Source organism: Monodelphis domestica, chromosome 8 (assembly GCF_027887165.1).
Source record: "Monodelphis domestica isolate mMonDom1 chromosome 8, mMonDom1.pri, whole genome shotgun sequence".
Classification (NCBI taxonomy): Eukaryota; Metazoa; Chordata; class Mammalia; order Didelphimorphia; family Didelphidae; genus Monodelphis; species Monodelphis domestica.
Window position 1 is genome coordinate 155,223,130 of NC_077234.1, and position 20,894 is coordinate 155,244,023.

At 33.9% G+C, this 20,894-nt stretch overlaps 1 long non-coding RNA gene across 1 annotated transcript; it reads left to right on the plus strand.

Annotated features, from left to right (window-relative positions):
- The first annotated feature begins 67 nt into the window (after positions 1-67).
- On the plus strand, positions 68-20,390 carry LOC107649840 (uncharacterized). Its single transcript, XR_008914277.1, has 3 exons — positions 68-1,864; positions 2,056-2,154; positions 4,666-20,390. It is a non-coding gene; the product is annotated as an uncharacterized LOC107649840 (long non-coding RNA).
- The last annotated feature ends 504 nt before the right edge of the window (positions 20,391-20,894 follow it).

Consider the following 20,894-nt stretch of genomic DNA (forward strand, 5'->3'; position numbering starts at 1 on the left):
TGCAAATTATTCTAGAATTTATCCAAATTTAGGTAAGACTTTCATTAATGGTAAAAAAAAATGAAAGACTGTTTTAAATATCTAAACTATATTTTTCATTAACAGATTTACTGTTTAAGTGATTTTGTTTTTTCTGTAAATTATTGAAAGTAGCTTGGTATTGCCACATTTGAACAGTTGGTGGCTCCAATGCTTTGCAAGTATCCTAGAAGTCTGATGGTTAAACAAAAGAACTTTTTTGGGGGGTACATTAAATCATAAAGAAAATCTCATTTCGAAGAATGCATTAGGATATTGTTAACAATTAAACATTAATTTAGAGTTAAAATTTCAAAATAAACTTGTTTTATACATGAATGTGTATAGACTGTTTATAAATAGTATTCACAAATTAATTTTAATATAAAAACAAACTACAAGGTGCCTTTACTTTATAGAAAAGATGAATTATAGTAAAAATGTTTCTAAATTTCTGTAAATTCTGTTAAAATCTTTTATTGTTGAATTTTCTTGAAAGGTCTCCTAAGATACTTGGCAAGAATGGAAAGAGCATCAGATTTAGACTGAGAGAGACGGGTTCAGTGCTTGACTCTACTACTAATGTGACTTTGAGGAAAATGCTTCACCTCTGTAGCTTTGCTCATGTATAAATTGAGGGACTCAGACTAGAAGAGATCTGATGCTCCTTTTTGTAATTTTAGAATTGTTTCTCAAGTACCTTTTAAAGTTTAGGATTTTTTTCCTTTTTGAAATTTTCTCTGCAATCACTGCCTGGTGCCTTTTAGGCTGCCCATAGACATTTCTTCCAGGCTTGGGTCTTCTCTAAATTCTCTCTGAAGACTCCTAAATTTTAGCTTTCCTTCTCCTTTTATCTGGTATCTACAAAATATGGTAGAACAAAGTTATAGGATCATACATTGCCAGTTTGGCTTCTTTTGCACAATAAATGTCAGACCTTAAAATCTATAAACTGAATTCATAGCAATTCAGTAAGTTTAAATATTTAAAAATCAAACATTTTATTATGAATTTAATAAAACTAACGAAACTTATTTATGACTTTAAACATAGTGATTATAACTTATTTTAGATTTTATAACCTTAAGCAGATAGAAATACTATAAATTTCTTTTGATACGTGGTATTCCCTCGGCATGAATTCTGATTGTAATGATAAGGTTTAATGTGTCCGGTTTTAACACCATGACACATATCTTATTAGGAATATGATGAGAATTGCAAACTAGAGCAACAGTTTTGGAGAAGAAAATAAAATAGGAATTGTGTCTATATCATGCCATTTCTAGTTGACTAATTCTCTAAAAAAAAAAAGTGGTTTGAGGTGGTTTCTCTTCTACTTATTTTCCAGTAGTAAGTAAGATTTTAAAAAATATTATGCTTCTTATGTGCTGGCATCTTTAAGATGTGGAAGCTTTAGTGTTTTTCCAATGGGTAAGTCTGTCACTGTGAATAGAGCACTAGGCTTGGAATCAAGAAAACTTATCTCCCTGAGTTCAAATCTGGCTTCAGACATTGACTAGCTATGAGACCCTGGTCAAGTCATTTAATGTTATTTGCCTTGGTTTCCTCATCTGTGAAATGAGCTGAAGAAGAAAATGGAGGACCACTACAGTATCTTTGCTTAGAAAATTCCTAATGAAGCCATGAAGAATCAAACAAGAGTAAAAAACAACTGAACAGTAACAAAGTCTTGGTAATCCTTTCTGTTCTCTGTATTAATGCCATGTGGGAGGAAGTGATGGTAGGATGAGGGAGGAACTGTCCAGCAGAACCAATGATGGACCATTGTAACAGATCTACCAAGAAGTGAACCTGCTGGTATCTCTCTCTGATTGTGCTGAAGGTATGAGACACGGAGTTAGTGGATTTATAGGGTAGGTTCTCGTTTTGGGGGTAGAGGAGGTAATTGCTTTGGGAAATGGGTGGTGAGATTGTTTACTGCTTTATATTATTATTATTTATACTATTTTCTTTTAAAGATAAATGTCCTTTGCTTTACTGTTTGTAACATGTTTTATTTAACTTGGGTGGCAGGGTAGGAGGCATTTTGGTGGTGCAAACACTGATCCTGGAGTCAAGAAGACCTGAGTTCAAGTACAGCCTCAGAAACACTGACTTGCTAGGTAATGGAGGGTAAGTCACTTAACCTTTTTCCCCCTTAATCCAGTGGAAAAGGAAATGGCAAACTACTCCAGTATCTTTGCCAAGAAAACTCTGGGATCACAAAGAGTCAACATAGTGGAATGAGTGAAGAACAAATTAGATATTCGGGGAAAAGTAGTCAGCTGGATCTGGGAAGACCTGAGTTCAAATCTGGCCTCAGACACTTACTAATTGTGTGGCTTCTGGGCAAGCTTATTAATCACTAACTGCCTTAGTTTCCTCATCTGTAAAATGATACAGCAATAACACCCTCAGGGTTGTTGTAAGGATAAAACAAGGTAATATTTGTAATGTACTTGGAAAAATCTTAAACTACTATGTATGCCAGCTAGTATGATGATTATGATTATTATTACTGATTGAGAGTGATATTATCCAATGAATACTAAAGATGTGGGAGTAGTTAGCAGGGAGTCATGTTAAGGGACCCTGGATATACGTATACTGGACTTGTGATTTCATCACCATGGAGAACTCCAGGCTGTTGAAAATCCTCCCTCTATGCAAATTGAAAATTAATCTATAACTTACTGTCTTTTTTTTTTAACCCTTATGAACACTAATGAATGGAATCAATACTAATTATTAGTTCCAAGGCAGAAAAGTGGTAAGGACTTAGCAATATTACACAGCTAGGAAGTATTTGAGGCTAGAATTGAACTGGGGAATTCCCATCTCTAGACTTGACTCTCAGTCCATTGTGCCATCTAGATGCTCCTGTAGCTTATTGTCTGAAAAATTATTTGGGGCACAGAGAATTTAAGTGATTAGCTCACTGACATACAATTCCTGTGTGTCAGAAACGAGATGTGATTTCAAATCTTCTTTTTCCCACAGCCAATTTATGTTCTACTACTGTGTTGCCTTTTACTATATAAAATAGCTTGATTAAAAAGCAGACTCAGCAATACCAGTACGAGGTTGGTATTCCAAAGAGATTAAAGGTAGATAAAGAAAAGAACCTGCCTCCACAAAAATATTTATCTTAGCTTTTTTTTTTTGTGGTGGGAAAGAACTAGAAACTGAAGGGATATTGATCATTTGGGGAATGGCAGAAGAAATTGTAGTATATTGTTTTTAATAGAATACTATCCTGTCGTAAGAAATGACAAAGCAGAGGATTGACATAGAATCTGGAAAGACTTGTACAAAGTGATCAGAACCAGGAAAATGTTGTACACGGTAATAATATATGATGATTAACTGTGTGTGATAATATAGTTATTAACAAGGCAGGAATTCAGGACAATTCCTAGTTATCCATCACAAAAAAGAATATCCATTACTGTAGAAGGAATAGATGGAGTCCAAATCAAGATTGAAACATACCATTCTTCATTTATTTTCTCCATTAATTTTTTTTCTAGTGTCTGTAATATGTCTTTTTTCATAACATGACAAATATAAAAGTATGTTTTATATCTTAATATATGTACAACTTACATCATATTACCTGCCTGGATTGCCAGATATCAGAAAACAAGTATTTAAAATTGTATCAACATGTAATCAGGAAAGCAATTTAAAAAGGAAACTACTAGATTGAAAATAAGACTACTATTGGAGTGTGGATAAATTTAGAAAAAATTGTTCTTAATTTAAATAGGTAACCTTAAAATGCATATGACTTTAGGTCAGTCTTTCTCAGACTAAAGGGTTGGTACAGTTGAGTGCAAGAAAAAGAAATTGAGTGGTCATGGAGACCAGAGGTCTGAGCAGCTGGTTGTTAACAGGTGGTTGTTACAGCAAACTGAGTGAATTGGCCTCTTTTACTTTCTGGCTCTTTCTCCTGGATTCTATCCTTCTCAATTTGTAAGATCAGTTTCAGGGCCAAGAGAAAAACAGAATGTGCCTATTTTTATATTGGAGGGAATAAATTCATTCAAAAGAATCTTTTTGACTGCCAGTAGCATACAAGACATGTCAAGAGACTGGTAGCCTACAGAGAGGTCATGAGATTATTAAAAAAAAAAAAAGATTGACACAACCATTCTAGGATGTGATTTTAACAAACTAATTGTCCCTGATTACTTAACTACATGGAGTATATGAATATTTTTTATCCCTAATCTGGTAAAGGCTTTACTTTGAAATATATAAAACAGGTTCACCTTAAAAAAAGGAGGAGGAGGATCAAGTACATCTGGTAAAAAGAAGTGAGATACACTATAACAGCTCTCTAATTCAGGAATAACTATCCAGGGAGGAAAAAGAAACAAAAGGCAACATGCCAGTAATGATTCCAAATAATACTACTAGAAAGACATTTCAGAGTAATGATTAGCAGCTGGAATTTTCAGCTGGCAAGTACATACCATCTGTGGTCACATCTGTTAGATCTGCTTCTGGACAAGGGAAAATGGGGGGGGAGGGCAAAAAGTAAATCTAGGTTCAAGAAAAAAAAGATTCTTTTGAAAAAGTTATTAGACTTAAGTGAATAAGGCTTATAAACACTAAGAAAATGCCCTTTCATTCTCACAGAATTGAAGAATTTGAGAGTTGCAAGAGACTTCCGCAGGTATGTAGTCCAACCCATAAAGAAAGGATTCCCCAATATAATCTATTTTCAACAAGTGATTGTCCAACTTCTAGTTGAAGACCTCCAAGGAGAGAGAACAGAACACTTTTGGGAAAAAAGCCATTCCACGTTTGGATAGCTCTAATTGTTAGGGAGTTTTTCCTGATGCCAAACCTAAATTGATCTCTTTGTAACTGACACTCATTGCTCCTAGTTTTGTAATCTGAGACCAAGGAGAACAATTCCTTCTTTCACGTTAACGGCCCTTGGAAAATTCATTTTTTTTCCACCACCCTCATTTTCTTCAGTGAATTGATCCTCCAGTGTTATGAACCCGAGGCTCATTACTATCCTGATTGCACCACTCTGGATATTTTCCAGCTTACCACTGTCTATCTTCAAAGTCAGGTGGCAAGAATTGAACATAGTATTCCATAGTGTTTCAAAATACATGACAATTTTCAGGATATCTCAGAAAAGAGAAGATTTCATAGAATGAGAATTGTCTTGGATATTTTTTTTTAATCAGTGACCAGGAATAAATCAACCACTGCCAAATAAGATGCTTACTTTTCTATTTCTCTAATTTTTTATGAGAATTGTTTCCCATTTGAAGGTATCCTTGTGTCTTAATTCTTTTGGCCTTTAACTTATCCTGAGTAGATTAGTAGTTCCTTCTTAATGAAGTTGTATCTAAGTTTTTCCCAACAAAGAAAGACAGTTAGTGGGAATCAGTGGCTTGTGAGGATTATTTTTAGTGACATCTTCAGTTTCAAAACTGACCAAGGGGTGGAAGCAAATGTAAGATCCTTATTGTTTGTTAATTACCCCCCTAAGAAACTAAAGTTCAGTTTTAAAAGGTTCAACAACAAAATATTTTCCATGTACAAATTTTACTATCAAACAAGAAGTCTTAATAAATTCAACCACTATCAATTCAATTCAACAAATATCTATTAAATATCCTACAAGTATCTTATAGGCACTGAGGTTTTACTTGAAGTGACTGTTGTAAGAATGTGAATATTATGGAACCATAAGAATTTCAAGTGTGTCTTCTAAATTAGAAGAATATATGGGAAGCCCTAATTTTACAATTTTCTAGTTGATCTCCCAGAGCCTCTTCATAATTTATTCATATTTTTGCTATTCTATAATTTTTACAGCCTAATTACACTCAACAGGGGTTTGTATTTTATGCACTTCACTGAGGTAATTCCAAAACCAGATTAATCATAAATCCTGACAGACTTGGACCAAGAGTATGGTAAAAAATAAGGGCTGACCTGTTTGGCAGCTGTTGTACAGACTAAAGAATAAGAGAAAACTTCGATCAAGATCATGGTTAATATACCAGGAAGCACCCACCACTAGGTATTTTGTAATAGAATCAAATGGTTAATGACTTCCTTTTTATGGAGGGTGCTTGGAATTACAGTTCATCCATTAGTCCTTAAGAATTCAGAAACTTATATAATAAAATAAAAATTGATGCCTCAGGTCCTTAATAGTTGTCATTTTCTTTTACAGTTTGAATAAATACATTTCATAGTTTCATTTTTATAGAAAGCATTCTATTTCTATTTTATGTATATAATTATTGGATCTGAACTTAGTGGAATCTCTTTTCACACTGTTAATTTAGCCTGGGAGAATGGTTTGTATTAAAACTTCAGAAGAGTTATGTTTATTAGCAATGATCATTAAGGAATATCTAGATCAATAGTATCTAACACATATAGAAACTGGGGAGTGGGAAGATTAAACCTAAACTAAAGATTTCTGTAGGCTGTTTATTATTTTAGAAAACCATATTAACATTAGCTATATTCTTTTCTACTTTAATTAAATATTTTTCATTGACATTTTAATCTAGTACCCAAGGGCCCTGTATAAGACACTGCTAATGTAAATGAAAAAGATAAAATAACTAGAATTAAGAGATTAGATTTGAGAAGCAGAAATGAGAATGGTGTGAGTCTAGTAGTAGTTCTAGTATGATGATAAGAGGAAGTACCATAATTAGCTTCAACTGAATAGGTTATGTCTGTTTTGGGGCATTTTTTCTTCCTCACTATGGCTAGCATCTCCATACCTCAACTTGCCTAGTTTTTTGTTTTTGTTTTTGCTATCTTGGACAACCATGATCTCTTGTGTTAGACTCTCAGGAACTTATTGCCATAGTGCCTACTCTCTCCAGGCCTACCAATCCCTCTGGCACCCTGCTTCCCCTTCCACTCATGTGGGGTATAGCCCACCCATGGTGAGTCACTGACACTAGCACTGTGGCCCAACTTCTACCAACTGACTTTGTTCCTTGTCAAAAACTTCTTAGTTATGGCTTCATTATGAAGAAACTACTGACCTACTCAGGGCAAGAAAAAGGCCAAAAGAAATCTTTAATCAAGGCTATGATGAATTCATCTAAGAACTAAGATCATTTACTATCCATACAAGCATTTGGTGATAAAATCAAATGTTAAAGGTCCTTTTTTGATGAGAAGTACTGGAGTGATAGTCTACTCATCCTGATACTTTAAAAGAGTCTAGGTTTGGGGTCTGCATGTTTAATGAGCCTTTCTTCTCCTTGCATTTTGAATGAACTGATTCCAAAGTCTCATTTTTATAGAAAACTTCCTATTCACATTTGCTATATAATGTTGTGTTAAACTAAGTTGATTTTGTTGTATCTTTCAAGGGTTCTTCAATAATTTTAAGATATGGATGGTAAATACTTTGTTAGGAGAGAGGCTTTAAGGTGGCATTTGACTTTATATTGAATCAAAAACTTTTTATAGCCAACAAAAAATAAGCATAATGGGATACTGTATGCTTAATGTTTTTCAGTGATTTGTGTGATGATAAGGATGTGGACTGCTGTGTAATATTAATTATCAAAAAGCCTGTCTATTCCTTAGTAATTCTGTAATCAAGCATGCTTTGGATTTGTGCTTCTTATTCTCATAAATATTTTATATATAGATGAGAAAGTTGACAGATTAGTAGCTGATGTAATAAATGAGATACTCTGCTTGACTAGAGAGATAGAGAGGTGCAAATTGTATTAAAAATGTATACTTGATGGGATAGTTGTAATAAATGGATGTACTTGGAGATCGATACTAGGGGAAACCTGAAGGTGCCTAGTTCTAATGGAGAGAGAGATATACTAGAGGAGGGTATCTGTCAGTTCCCTAGATGACAAATTGATTAATATTTTTCCTACCCTCCTCCTCCTTCAATACCTCCCTTCACCTCCCACTTCTGAAGCCTTTAGCTTCACCCCTTCCCCCTCCTTCCCAAAGTGGACTATGAGTTTTAGAGAAAATACTCTCTCTCTTTCTCAAGTAAGGGGGTTTATTGGGAAAAACAGGACAAGGATGGAAGATGAGGCAAGAGGGATGGGGGTTTCCCTAGTCTATAATGAGGGTTAAGAGGTTTTGGGGAAATGTTAGTTCTATCACAGCTGTGACAAAAAAGTCTGACAGGGAGACTTCCTTCAAACTCAAGTCTCAGAGACACCAATATCTTCTTAACCACACTCGGCCACAAGCTAAAAGTTAATTCACAAATTTCTCTCTCCGCTCCAAAACCACACCTGTCCCTCAGCCTAGGACAGAAGCTAACATAGGGGTCCTGTTCAGAGCTTCTTCCTGTTCAGCCTGGCTCAAAAGCCACCAGGGTCTCTCAGCCTCAGGTCAGAAGCTAAGAGGGGTCTAATCACAAGCCTCTCTGCCTAGCCCCAAAAGAAATCTCCTTTCCTCCTCTCTAATAAGCCAAGAGAGTGAGTTCAGTTCCACTGTGAGGTTAGCTTCCAACTGCCTCTTCCTGGGAACATTCCAAAGGGAATGTTCCTTTTTTGATATGATGTCCTTTTGCTTTGTGTTACATGCTTGGCTTGCCCTGTAGATTCTCTCTTTTACACTGATGATAATCTCCGGTTGACTTGGAGGGCATTAATAGAGTTCAAGATTTTCCCTCTATTTTTAGTATATTTTCCTTCAGATATTTAAGAATTAATCTCTCCATCCCTCCATAACAGATTTCCTAATTCCATGACTCAATTCTGTCCATGAAGATAACTGGTAATTTTCCAGTAGTATTTAGAGGAGTGCCACTTAATCCCCTTGCAAGCACATGGTTTAGAAGATTTGAAAAATAAACAAACTTGTTTACAGATCAAAGGAAACAAATAGAATTTATACTAGGGCTCATAGGAAATTATGAGAACTATCTAGGGACAACTCTTTACATCAAGCATCTCTATTATGTCATGGTAAATATGCTGCAGTTATAGGAACAAAAGTTTTCTAATGCTTGTATTTGGAAAATAAAAAATGTTGTCAACAGGGATCCTAGGTTCTATCTATGACTTATATTGATATGCTATTTACTCCATTGTACAAAAGCAGGAACCGTCTTAGATGGGCTCTATCCTTGGAAAAAATTTATTAGACATACAAAATTAAAATGTACATTGGGGACTTGGGAGAAATTTTACCTCCAAATAAAGATGCCAGTCTCTCTTTCCCTAATTCATATGCTATAGAATAAAAATCTTTGCCTAAGGAATTTTATCTCCAATTTAAAAAATTGGCAAAATATACACATGATAAAACACTTATAAAGAAAGGAAATATAGAAATAAAAATCTTATAAAACTTGTAAAGAAAGGAAATATAAATATAAAAAAACTTATAAAGAAAGGAAATATAAAAATCATTACTATTTTCTAGTACCCCATTTGAGTTAGGTCTAAAATAGATGGAATTTTACAAAATAAAAATGCAATAAAACATTGATATTATATTTTAAAATTAAGTCTCATGTGGTTGACAGGGATCCTTATCTATGGATTAGTGTCTCATTCTTCCATATGATTTGACACCATTGTAAATCTAAGGGAACCTTTGTGCCAGTTGGAAGTATATTATTTGAACTTTCCCCATTTTTCATTAAGCATTCCACCAACTTCAGGGATTTAACAGTATGACTGGTGTCTAACCAAATGGGGGTGCTCTTTCCCTCTAGAAAGGACAATAATAGTCCTGTTAAGGAGAACTAAGCCTCCCCTCAGACTTCATCATTCTCCCTTGTAGAGGGGAATGGCACCCCGACTTGGCTAGTTACCAGACTCAACTCACTCCTATTTTCCCAAGAAGGCAACAGAAGACATACAAACAGAGAAGTAAGAAGTAAATTCTAACTATAGAAATTCAGTCTTAAATTGGGAAACTATTTAGTGTTAGGGAAGCACAGGATTTTTTTTTAAACCTTTAACTTCCATCTTAGAATAAATTCTAAGTATTAGTTCCAAGGAAGAAGAGTGCTAAGGCCTAGGAAATGGGGGTTAAGTGACTTGACCAGGGTCACACAGGAAATGTCTGAGGCCAAATTAGAACCTGTCATTTCTGGTTTGGCTCTCAAACCTAGCTGTTCCCCAACCCCACTCCCGGTATTAGATTCTAAACCTATAAATCTTGGACAAGCCACTTAGACTATATGAGCCTCCAGCCCTATTCCTGGGTGGAATATATTCAGAAATTAATTACATCTTATTTTAGTTGCTTTAACTTTTTTAGGTTCATGGAACTTTTTTAAAGCAGATATATAAAAATGCTACACACAACACTTCTAAGTACAGATTTTTAGGGGTAATCTTGGGTTCTAGTCCAATCTCATTTTGCATAAAAAGAAACTTGGAATTATATAGGTTAAGTGACTTCCCAAACTCACACAGGTAGACAGTAGCAAGAGGTAGAATTTTTACTCTAAAACCATTATTCTTCATAATACACAGGGGAAGTTTTTTCCTCATGTTTCCTTGTTATTTACTCTTACTTTTAAATCTGTAGCTTAAAAGTAGGACCTTTGCGTCTTCAGTATTCTTAGTTAATGTACGGGAGAAGTTTTTTTTTTTCCCCATCTATACCCTATATACCCTACTAGCACACTGAACACCCAGTTTTGCTATCTTGGAGCTGCCCGTCTTTCATTTAGGGCCATCAGTTATTTACTGTTTGTCTTTTAAATTAATTTTTGGAGGTATTTTATTCTGTACCTTTTCACTTTTTCACCCCTTAACTGCTACTGTACTTTACTTTTTTTTTTAGCCATATATATGCTAGGAAATGCTTTTCATCCATGTTTTTATGTGTATGTGTATATTGTATAAGTATTTCAACATAAAACTCAAAACAAACCAAATATTCTTGATTTGATTCATTTGTGCAGCTTCTTAAATGTAAGTATAGAAAATATGGACTTTATTTGGCCACTAACTGGAAAATATTTTGGATTTGAGCAGGAGAGACATAGCCAGGTTCATACATAGGGAAGATTAATCTGGCTGTGGAGTAAAGGAGAGATTGGGAGGAAGGATAGGACGAAGAGGTAGGAAGATCTACCTGTTAGGATGATATTGCCATAGTACAGATTAGGTGGTAAAAGTGGTAGTATCATTGACAGAAATAGTGCAGTTAAAATTTGGAAAAGTATAGCATGAAAAATATAACATGTCTTCCTCCTTTGCCTGCTCAGAAGCAGCTAGGTGACACAGTGGACAGATGGATTGGCCTGGGGTCAGGAAACCCAAGTTCAGGTAATCTGGTTTTAGCGAGATTATTATCTGTGTGACCGAGGCAAGTCATTTAAACTCTGCCTGCCTCCATTTCTTCATTTGAAATGGAGGAAATAATAGCACTTATCCTCCCCACTCCAAAGCACTTCACCCAAATAAAGCCAGACCTAAACAATTAGAACGTTGGTTGTTCATGGATAGACTGAGCCAATATAAAAAAAATGACACTCCTATCTAAATTAATTTACCTATTGAGTGCTATGCCAATCAGACTAGCCAAAATATTTTATAAAGTTATAAAAAATAACAAAATTCATCAGGAAGAGCAAGGCCAAGAATACAGAAGAAATTAATGGAAAAAATATGAAATAAGGAAGCCCAGCCATACAGATCTCGAACTATTCTGTAAAGTAATCATCAAAAACAATCTGGTACTGGCTAAGAAATAGAGTAGAGGATCAGTGGAATAGTTTGGGTAATAAACAGAATTTAATGATCATAGTAATCTAGGGTTAAATAAAACCAAAGATCCAAGCTTTTTAGGGAAGAATTCTCTATTTGACAAAAACTGTTGGGTAAACTGGAAAGCAGGAAGATAGAAACTAGGCACAAACGAACATCTCAGAACATATACCAAGATAAAGTCAAAATGGATAGTTGATCTAGAAATAAAGCGTGACACCAAAAACAAATTAGGGGAACATGGAAAAGTTTACCTGTCAGACAAAGGGATGAGAAGAATTTTTATAGCCAAATAAGACAAAGCACACTATGAAAAATGAAATGAATAATTTTGATTACATTAAATTTTAAAGGTTTTACACAAGCAAAACTAATGCAACCAAGATTAGAAGGTAAGTAACAAACTGGGGGGGGGGGGGATTATAGTAAGTATCCCCAACAAAAGCCTCATTTCTCAGATATATAGAGAACTGAGTCCAATTTATAAGAATACAGAGCATCCTCAAATTGATACCTGGTCAAAGGATAACAGTTTTTAAAGTAAGAAATTAAAACTATCCATAGGCATGAAAAAATGCTCCAAATAATTATTAATTAGAGAAATGCAAATTAAATCAACTCTGAAATACCACCTCATACCTATCAGATGGCTAATGTGACCAAAAAGGAAAAGGAAAAATGTTGGTGGGCATGCAGAAAATTAGAACATTAATATACTGTTGGTGGAACTGTGAACTGTTACAACCCTTTTTGGAGCAATATTCCCAAAGAACCAAAAAACTGCATACATTTTGACAACCTTATATACTACTGGGTCTATATGCCCAAAGAGATTTTTAGCAGCTTTTTTTGTAGCAGCAAAGAATTGGAAACTGAAGGTATGTCTATCAATTAGAGAATGGCTGAGCAAGTTATGGTATATGTTTGTAATTGAATACTATTATGCTATAAGAAATTAAAAACATGATGAGTCAGTAAAACTGGAAAGACTAATATGAACTGATGGCAAGTGAAATGAACAGAACCAGGAGAAGCCTGTATACAGTAATCGAAATATTCTATAATGATCATCTTTGAAAGTCTAAACTTATCAGCCAAACAAGTTTCCAAAATATCCACAAGGGATTCATAATGAAAATTCTATCCACAGCCAGAGATTGAATTGTGGGACTCTGTGGATCAAAATATGCCATTTCCCACTTAATTTCCTTCATGAACTTTTTTTTTACTATATGTATGATATGTGTCTTCTATCATGATAGCAATATGGAAATATATATTGCATGCAACTCCTGGTATAACCTATATCAGACTATTTATAACATAAGAGAATTTGGGGGATGGAGGTAAGGAGAGAATCTGAAACATGACAAAACAATTGTCAAAAATAGGAAAACAAATTTAAAAAAACTATTAGAAAACCTCAAAAAATCCAACACATGAGCTGGGGCCTTATCTTAGAAACACATTATAAACACTGCCTGATTGTGCTGAGATATAGGAATACCACTCCAGGGAACTCAGGAGAAAGGCTGGAGAAAGGGAAAAAAATTACTGCCATAGAAAGAAGTGATGGAGTCTGAATGCAGATTAAAGCATATCATTCTTCACTTTATTTCCTTCATGAATTTTTCTCTAGTGTAAAAGATATGTCTTCTTTCACAATATGATAAATATAGAAATATGTATTGCATGATAACATATCTTAGGAAGGATGGGAGGGAGAGAATGCATTGCAAAACATCAGAAAATAATTACTAAAAACTATGGACGTGTAATTGTATCAAATGTAATATGGAGGCAAAGGAGAATGGGAAGAGAAAAAGGACCATTAGATTTTTTAAAAAATATTTTTTTTGTTTTCCAAATTATATGTAGTAATAATTTTCAACATACATTTTCCAAAGTTATATGATTCAAATTATCTCCCTCTCTCCCTTCCATCCCACCTCCTGGAGATGGTGAGCAATTTGATCTGTGTTATACATGTATTATCATGCAAAACATTTTCATATGGGCCATTGTTATAAGAGATTATTCCTATAAAACCAAAACCCCAAAATAAAAGATCATGCTTTGATCTGTATTCCAACAGTTCTTTCTCTGGAAATGGATAACATTATTTGTCCTGGATCATTGTTTTGCTGGGAATATCTCTCACAGTTTATCATCTTATAATATTGCTATTACCATGTACAATATACTCTTTATTTTTTAATGTATTTTTTTTAAACCTACCATCTTGGAGTCAATACTGTGTATTGGCTCTAAGGCAGAAGAATGGTAAGGATTGGGCAATGGGGGTTAAGTGACTTGCCCATGGTCACACAGCTAGGAAGTGTCTTAGGCTAGATTTGAACCTAGGACCTCCCGTCTCTAGGTCTGGCTCTCCATCCACTGAGCCACCCAGCTGCCCCAGAATAATATACTCTTGATTCTGCTTATTTCACTCTATATCTGTTCATGTAGATCTTTCCAGTTTTTTCTGAAATCATCCTGTTCATCATATTTTATAGCATATTATTATTTCTTCACCATCATATAAATAGGCTTTTTCAACAATGCATCCTTAAACCTATTGGCTGGGGATTAAGGAGGAAGTTAGTGGTAAAGAAATGAGGGCAGTGAATGCTTTATTGGTTAATAAAGTTTTACTTGGCAGTGGAGGGAAAGAAATAGTTAAAAGGAGTAAATGAGTTATCTAAGTAGAGGAGACTTATGAACAATTTCCATCCTGAGAGGAGAGAGATAGTTATGAAAACTTGATGTATTCTGAATTGCTTCATGGATAGAGAATTGTTCTTTTTCCTTTCTTGTGTAGTATAAATTTTGTCATAGAGGTGTAGTTCAAGAAGGTAATTCAGGAGTGGTCAAATGGAAAGACTTCCATTTTCCTGGGGCTGCAGATCAATTGTAAACAATAAGGAGAATTGGACTAATTTTAAATTATATTACAACTGCATTTGTAAAGTAATCTATCTAGGGGTAGTTCTTACCAAGACTTATCTACAAATCTTATAAATAAATAGCAAAGATGACAAAAGCAATCTTCAGATGAAAAAATTAAAGATCAATTATGACAATGGAACATAATGTGTAGAGCTTCTGGAAGTACTTCCTTTTCATTAATCAAGGATAATTATCAATTATAAGGCTTAATCATTAGTAGAGTCTTTATATTTTGCATCTTGAAAAGTTGATGATAATTGGTCTCCATATTTAACTCCCAAGTACTCATTACACTGAGGGAAAAGTGAATAAGCTTTTTTTTTAGAGTTTTTTCTTTGTCTATGACCTTGGATGATGACTCACTAAACATTTCTTAATCTCAGCCTCAAAAATTGAGGTATATTTTGTTTACTTTTTTTGTTAGAAAGAAGTAATATATTTTAGATTTCACAAAATCAGCATTTTAAAGGTGGAAAGAACCAGAGTTGATTTTTTTTTTTAGCCCAACCTCTCATCTTGTAAGTGAGAAAAATTATATTTGTGAAATAGGGCATCATTTTATTCTGTTCCCATAAGATATCATAGTTGTTACTTTCTTGAAAAAATTCTTAATGCTTAATTTGATTTCTTTTTAGTTACCTTTTCAAAAAGAGAATGCAGCTACAAATCAGTTTGATGGCTTCCTTTCTGAAAAATTAGCTCGATTCAAAGGTTGAAGTAATCATTTCCAATGTTATCTTATTGCCCTCAATAATAATATTATGCTCCCTGAATTTACAATGTCTTTTGGTATTTATATCAACAATTAAAGCATTATTAATTATATTGGGAAGAAGAATGATCTAACTACTAATAAAAAAAAAGCAAACCTGATCCAAGGTGTTCCTCTCTTTACCTCATTTTTTAGAACTTCTTGAGGAAATATCACATCAAATTAATGAATCTTAGGATTTTATTGCCAATGACCATAAACAGGTAATATGTGTGTGTATATGTGGGGGAAGTGTTTGCCACTAAAGGCAAAAATGGAACTTAATACTTTTTGCTCTTTGTTGATTTCTTGATTCAACATATGTGACATTTAACACCATTGAACTTTTAAGGACTAGAAGATCAAATTTTTACTGTTTCTACTTTTTTCAAGTTAAATCACAATAGTTGATTCACCCTTGTTAAATTGACAAAAATGGTTTAAAAGTTTTAAAAATGCAGCTTTGAATGGATTTGGAGGAAACAAGAATGCTATTGCATTGCTAATGGAATTGCAAGTTATTCTTATTGAGATAGTTATAAGTATACAATTTTAAAAGTCAGAATTTTGGTAAATATGACAATTGATATAAATAAAATTATTTTAAGTTAATTTAAGTAAGGGTAGGTTATAAAGTATTACATAATTTCTCCCTTTTAAGTAATTACTCTAGATTTTACTGAGAGCTCTGCTTTCTTTTTTTTTTCCAGATTATATGTTGATACAATGTTCAATAATCATTTTTTCTCTCCCTCCTTATCCTTTTTACCTCCCCAGGATGGCAAGTAATATGATATGGATTGTACATGTATTGTCATATAACACATATTTCCATGTTAATCATGTGATGAAAGAAGACACCTATTGCTTAAATTAGAGAAAAATTTGTGTTAGAATCTGCTATTAAGCTCCATACAGTTGCTAAAATGTCATTTGGAAACTGTCATCTTCTGGAAACTTTATTTTGGAATCTTTTAGGACAATGGGAGATATTGGGTGAGTTTATATCCAAACCAAAGTTAATGTTGATAAACAGTGGATGCTTGAAAAAAGTAATCCTAGCGATAAGTTTCTCAAAAATGAACAATAATCACAACAAGATCTCATGCTCAATTTTGTACTCAAGGAGTTTATAGTGTGATAGGCAAAGATAATACCCAAATGAAGCTGATAAGACAAAGGGTGTGCAATGGGAAAGGCACAGGATGGATAAGTGCAGAGGTGTTTAATGTCTAGCTTGGGTACTATCCTTAAGTGAAAAATTAGGGCTGAATCTGTCTGCATCTCCATCATCTCTCATTAGAGTGACAGTTACCATGGACAGAGGGCAAGATATCTTTGTGAATTAACACAAAACTTATTTGCTGTATCAAATTGCCTGCAGAAGCCAAATCTTCTTATGCCTTTTTCAAAGGATATCCGTGATGCCTACATATATTATTCTTATAAAGTGCTCAGTGAAATCAGTATTAATCAGAAAAGTGGTTTTTCTAATTATTCACACTAGATAAAAATGCTGTTCAAGCAGGTGTCATCAGATTATTCCATGAATGTATATTATATGTGATATAAATATAAATACTTACGTAGATAATATAGCTTCAACAAGTCCTGCAGATGGATAATAAGTTAATGTTAGAATTGAATAGTCGGCAATCAGACTGGAGTTTTTCCTCACTAATGCCAATTTGCTTACCACTGTAAAAGAAAGTATTTTTTAATCAACCACTCAATCTACAGGCATTTATTCAGGGTCTATTATGGACTAGGCACTGCACTAGGCATTGGAGATATAAATACAAAAGTGGTATAGATTCTGACCTCATGAAACTTGTATTCTGCTAGGCAAGAAAATAGAGGAAATATACAAAACAAATAATAAGTGATTGTTAAGGAGGCACTAAAAAAGGGTGAGTCTGAAAAGATCTCTTCAAGGAGGTGGCACTTGAGCAAGTTTCTAAGAGGCGGAAGTTAAGGAGGAAGAACATTCTAAGCTTAGAAATAGTACTTCTATGCAAAGGATATGGTAGGAGGGAGAATGCTACTTATGGAAAAGAGGGAGAAAGACATTTGGCCGAAGCTTAGAGTGCCTACTGGGAGTAATGTATCATTTTAAAAGATTAATTGGAACAAATTGAGAAGTATTTCAAATGCTAAAAAGTAGAGTTTATGTTTTGTCCTAGAAATAATAGGGAGCTAATGTAGCTTATTGTATTTGAGGATCATAAAATCTAGAGCTAGAAGTTATTTTAAAGGCCAAGCCTTTCATTTTATAGGTAAGGAAACTGAGACCCAGAGAAGTCAAGTGACTTGCTTGTCCATATAGATAGGAAGTAGCATAGCCAGGATTTGAACACAGGATTCATTTGAACTCAGCCCATGACTCCAAATTTGGTAATCTTGAGACCTTTTTATTACCAATATTTTCCTGGTGATTCTTCATGGCTATTACTCTTGAAATCTCATTTATCTCAGAAGAATTAAAGCTTTGAATAATTCAAAGGGCAAAATTATGGACATAATAAGCAATGACTTACAGGTCACCACTAATTTATCTGGATTTATTGAAGATGTATATAGCTAGAAAAATAGGTGATGTCGTGAGGATGAAATAATCTGAGTGATAAATTGTTGAACTGAATGTACTGATAAACAGGGGCAGCTAAGGTGGCACAGTGGATAGAGTGCCAGGCTTGAAGTTAGGAAGACTCACATTCCTGAGTTCAAATATGGCCTTAGACACTTACTAGCTGAGTGACTCTGAGCAAGTCACTTAACTTTATTTGCTTCAGTTCCTCGTCTATAAAATGAGCTGGAAAAGGAAATGGCACACTACTCCAGTATCTTTGCCAAGAAAACCAAAAAGAGTTGGACACAACTGAAAAATGAGTGAACAACAATGATAACAACATATATACTAAAAATAAAAACAAAACAGCAGAGTAAGGACTCCAGCATGTTGTATGTATTCTCTATTGTGTATTTATGGAAAACCAGGGGCAAGAATTGACGTGGATAAGGAAAAATAGAGGAGTTTGTGATTTTTGTTGAACACCCAAAAGAATACATTTTCCTAATATAGAAAAGAAAAAATAATGACTAACTCTGTTTGAACTCCAACGAACATAATTTAATGGAAGAAAAAAGAAAATTATTTAGACTTTATCAATAGGTTTTTAATTTATCTGCAATGTAAATATGATGTAACATTGATATAGCCACTAAAATATTGACATACATTTCCACAATTTTCTTTGCTAGGAAATTATTTTCATTTTTTATGCTTTATCTGAAATTGAAAATATATCTTGTAGGGCTAATTATTGTTTAGGCACGATTTAAAGTGAGAAATGTTTCTAACCTATTTGTTGCAGTACATTATATTACTGTTAAATCACAACTTTGATAATTTGAAAGACACATATTATATAAATGTAGAAAAGGAGAAAATTCTTTGCAGATAATTCCACAATCCCTGAAATATTTAGGAAATAAAAGAATAAAACTGGGATTAGGGTGGCTGATTAAAATTCAGAGGGCTACTGTTAGATTGCTCCCAAATCAAAATAATTTAACTATACTTACCTTTATCAGTGGTGGCATAGTGGATAGAGTGCTGGGTCCAGAGTCAGGAAGACCTGAATTTAAACCCAGATTCAGGCACATATTTGCTAATGTGACCCTGAATATATCACTTAAACCTGTTTAACCTGTTTCCTCATCAGTAAAAGTAGCTGGAGAAGGAAATGGCAGACCACTTCAATATTTTTGCCCAGGAAAACCCCAGTTAGAATCATGAAGAGTAGGACAGAGCTGGTACTACTAAACTTGTAGCAATTGGGGAGCAAAAGCAACCTCATTCAAGAAATGCTTTTTACATTACAGTATACATTTGCTTATATAAATGGCCCACTCTGCCCTGCAATTTAAGAAATGTTTTCTGTGTTCGATATCATTTCAAAAGCAAACTTCCTTGGAAGATTCCCTTCCCTACCAAAAAAGAAATAAACATTTTATCGACAGATAAAATATGTGTAAATCTTTTTCTTTGTATGACACATGTATATTTTACCAGTCATAGTCTAAAGGAGCATCCCATAAGCAAAATCACAGCCAATAAAAAGGCAGAAAAAAGTTTCAAAGTGAAAACCTAGAAGTAGGGAACTAAGAGAGCTCATCTTCTCACCAATTAAAATTCAAAAAAGGCCAAAGAAAAAATTGAAACGTGGGAATAGAGACAGAACCACAGAAGAAAACCTAAAAGGACAATACTAGACTCATTAGGTTGTGTTATTTCCATTTATGTATGTTTCCTCCTTTGCTTCAATGTATGACTAAAGCCTTGGAAAACCTGAAAAATTGTGCATTAGAAGGCAAAAGGCTTGTCTCAACCTAACTACAATTGGTCAGCAGAACATATATCCTTGTAGGGATCACTAACGAAAAATGGAACCTCTGTGTGTGTGTGTGTGTGTGTGTGTGTGTGTGTGTGTGTGTGTGTGTGTAAATTACTAGATTATTGACACCCCAGAACAACACCCCATTACTATTTCCCCAATATCTACAAGCAGAGTAAAATAGAAAGAAAGGTGACTTGGAATTAGGACCTAAATTTCTTTATTATCCTTCTGTAGACAGTGTAGTAACAATTTCTCTGGGTCTATGTCTCCTCATCTCTCAAATGAGGGTGCTAGTTTAGGTGATCTCAAAGATCCCTTCCATCTTGAACCTAGGAACTTGGTCTTTTATTCATTTCAGTATTGAATATTACCAATGAAATTAAGAGAATATGCTTTGAGATTCTAGTGGTATTACCATGCTTCCCTTTCAGAAAACTCCATATTCAAAAATTAATTTACATATGTGCTATATGAAAGCATGTTTATTTTTACCACTGAAAAATTATCAATAAGAATTCTTTTTTCCCTTTGGTTTTTTATTTTATTCCTTAGTCCACATCTACATAACTATTGTGAAATTTTAAGTTTTTTCATTCTTTAATATTTTTTAAATTAAAAAAAGATAAGTTTAATAGAAAGTTCTGTTTTTTTTTTTAAGGTCCTACTGTGTGTCAGGCATTGTGCTAAATTCTAAGGATAAAAAGAAAAGAAAAGAAAAAGTCCTTGACCTCAGGAAACTTGCAATCTAATGGGGTTAATATTGAATGTAGATTTCCTGCTCCCTCATATTTTTAATGTTGTAAAGCAAGTTTAATCCTGAGTTCATGACTATATAGTTTTGTAACATTAAAAACAACTTGTCTTATATTTGAATTTTTTCAATTAATATCTTTTTTTTTCAACTATATTATAAACTCCCTTAGAGTAGGAGCCACAAAATTCTTTTTACCCCCAATACAGTGCCTAGAACAGTGCCTTGGACCTAGTCGCAATGCTCACAAAAGCATTTGTTAGCTTGATTTGTTCTTTTTTCTAAAATGGAAAACTCTT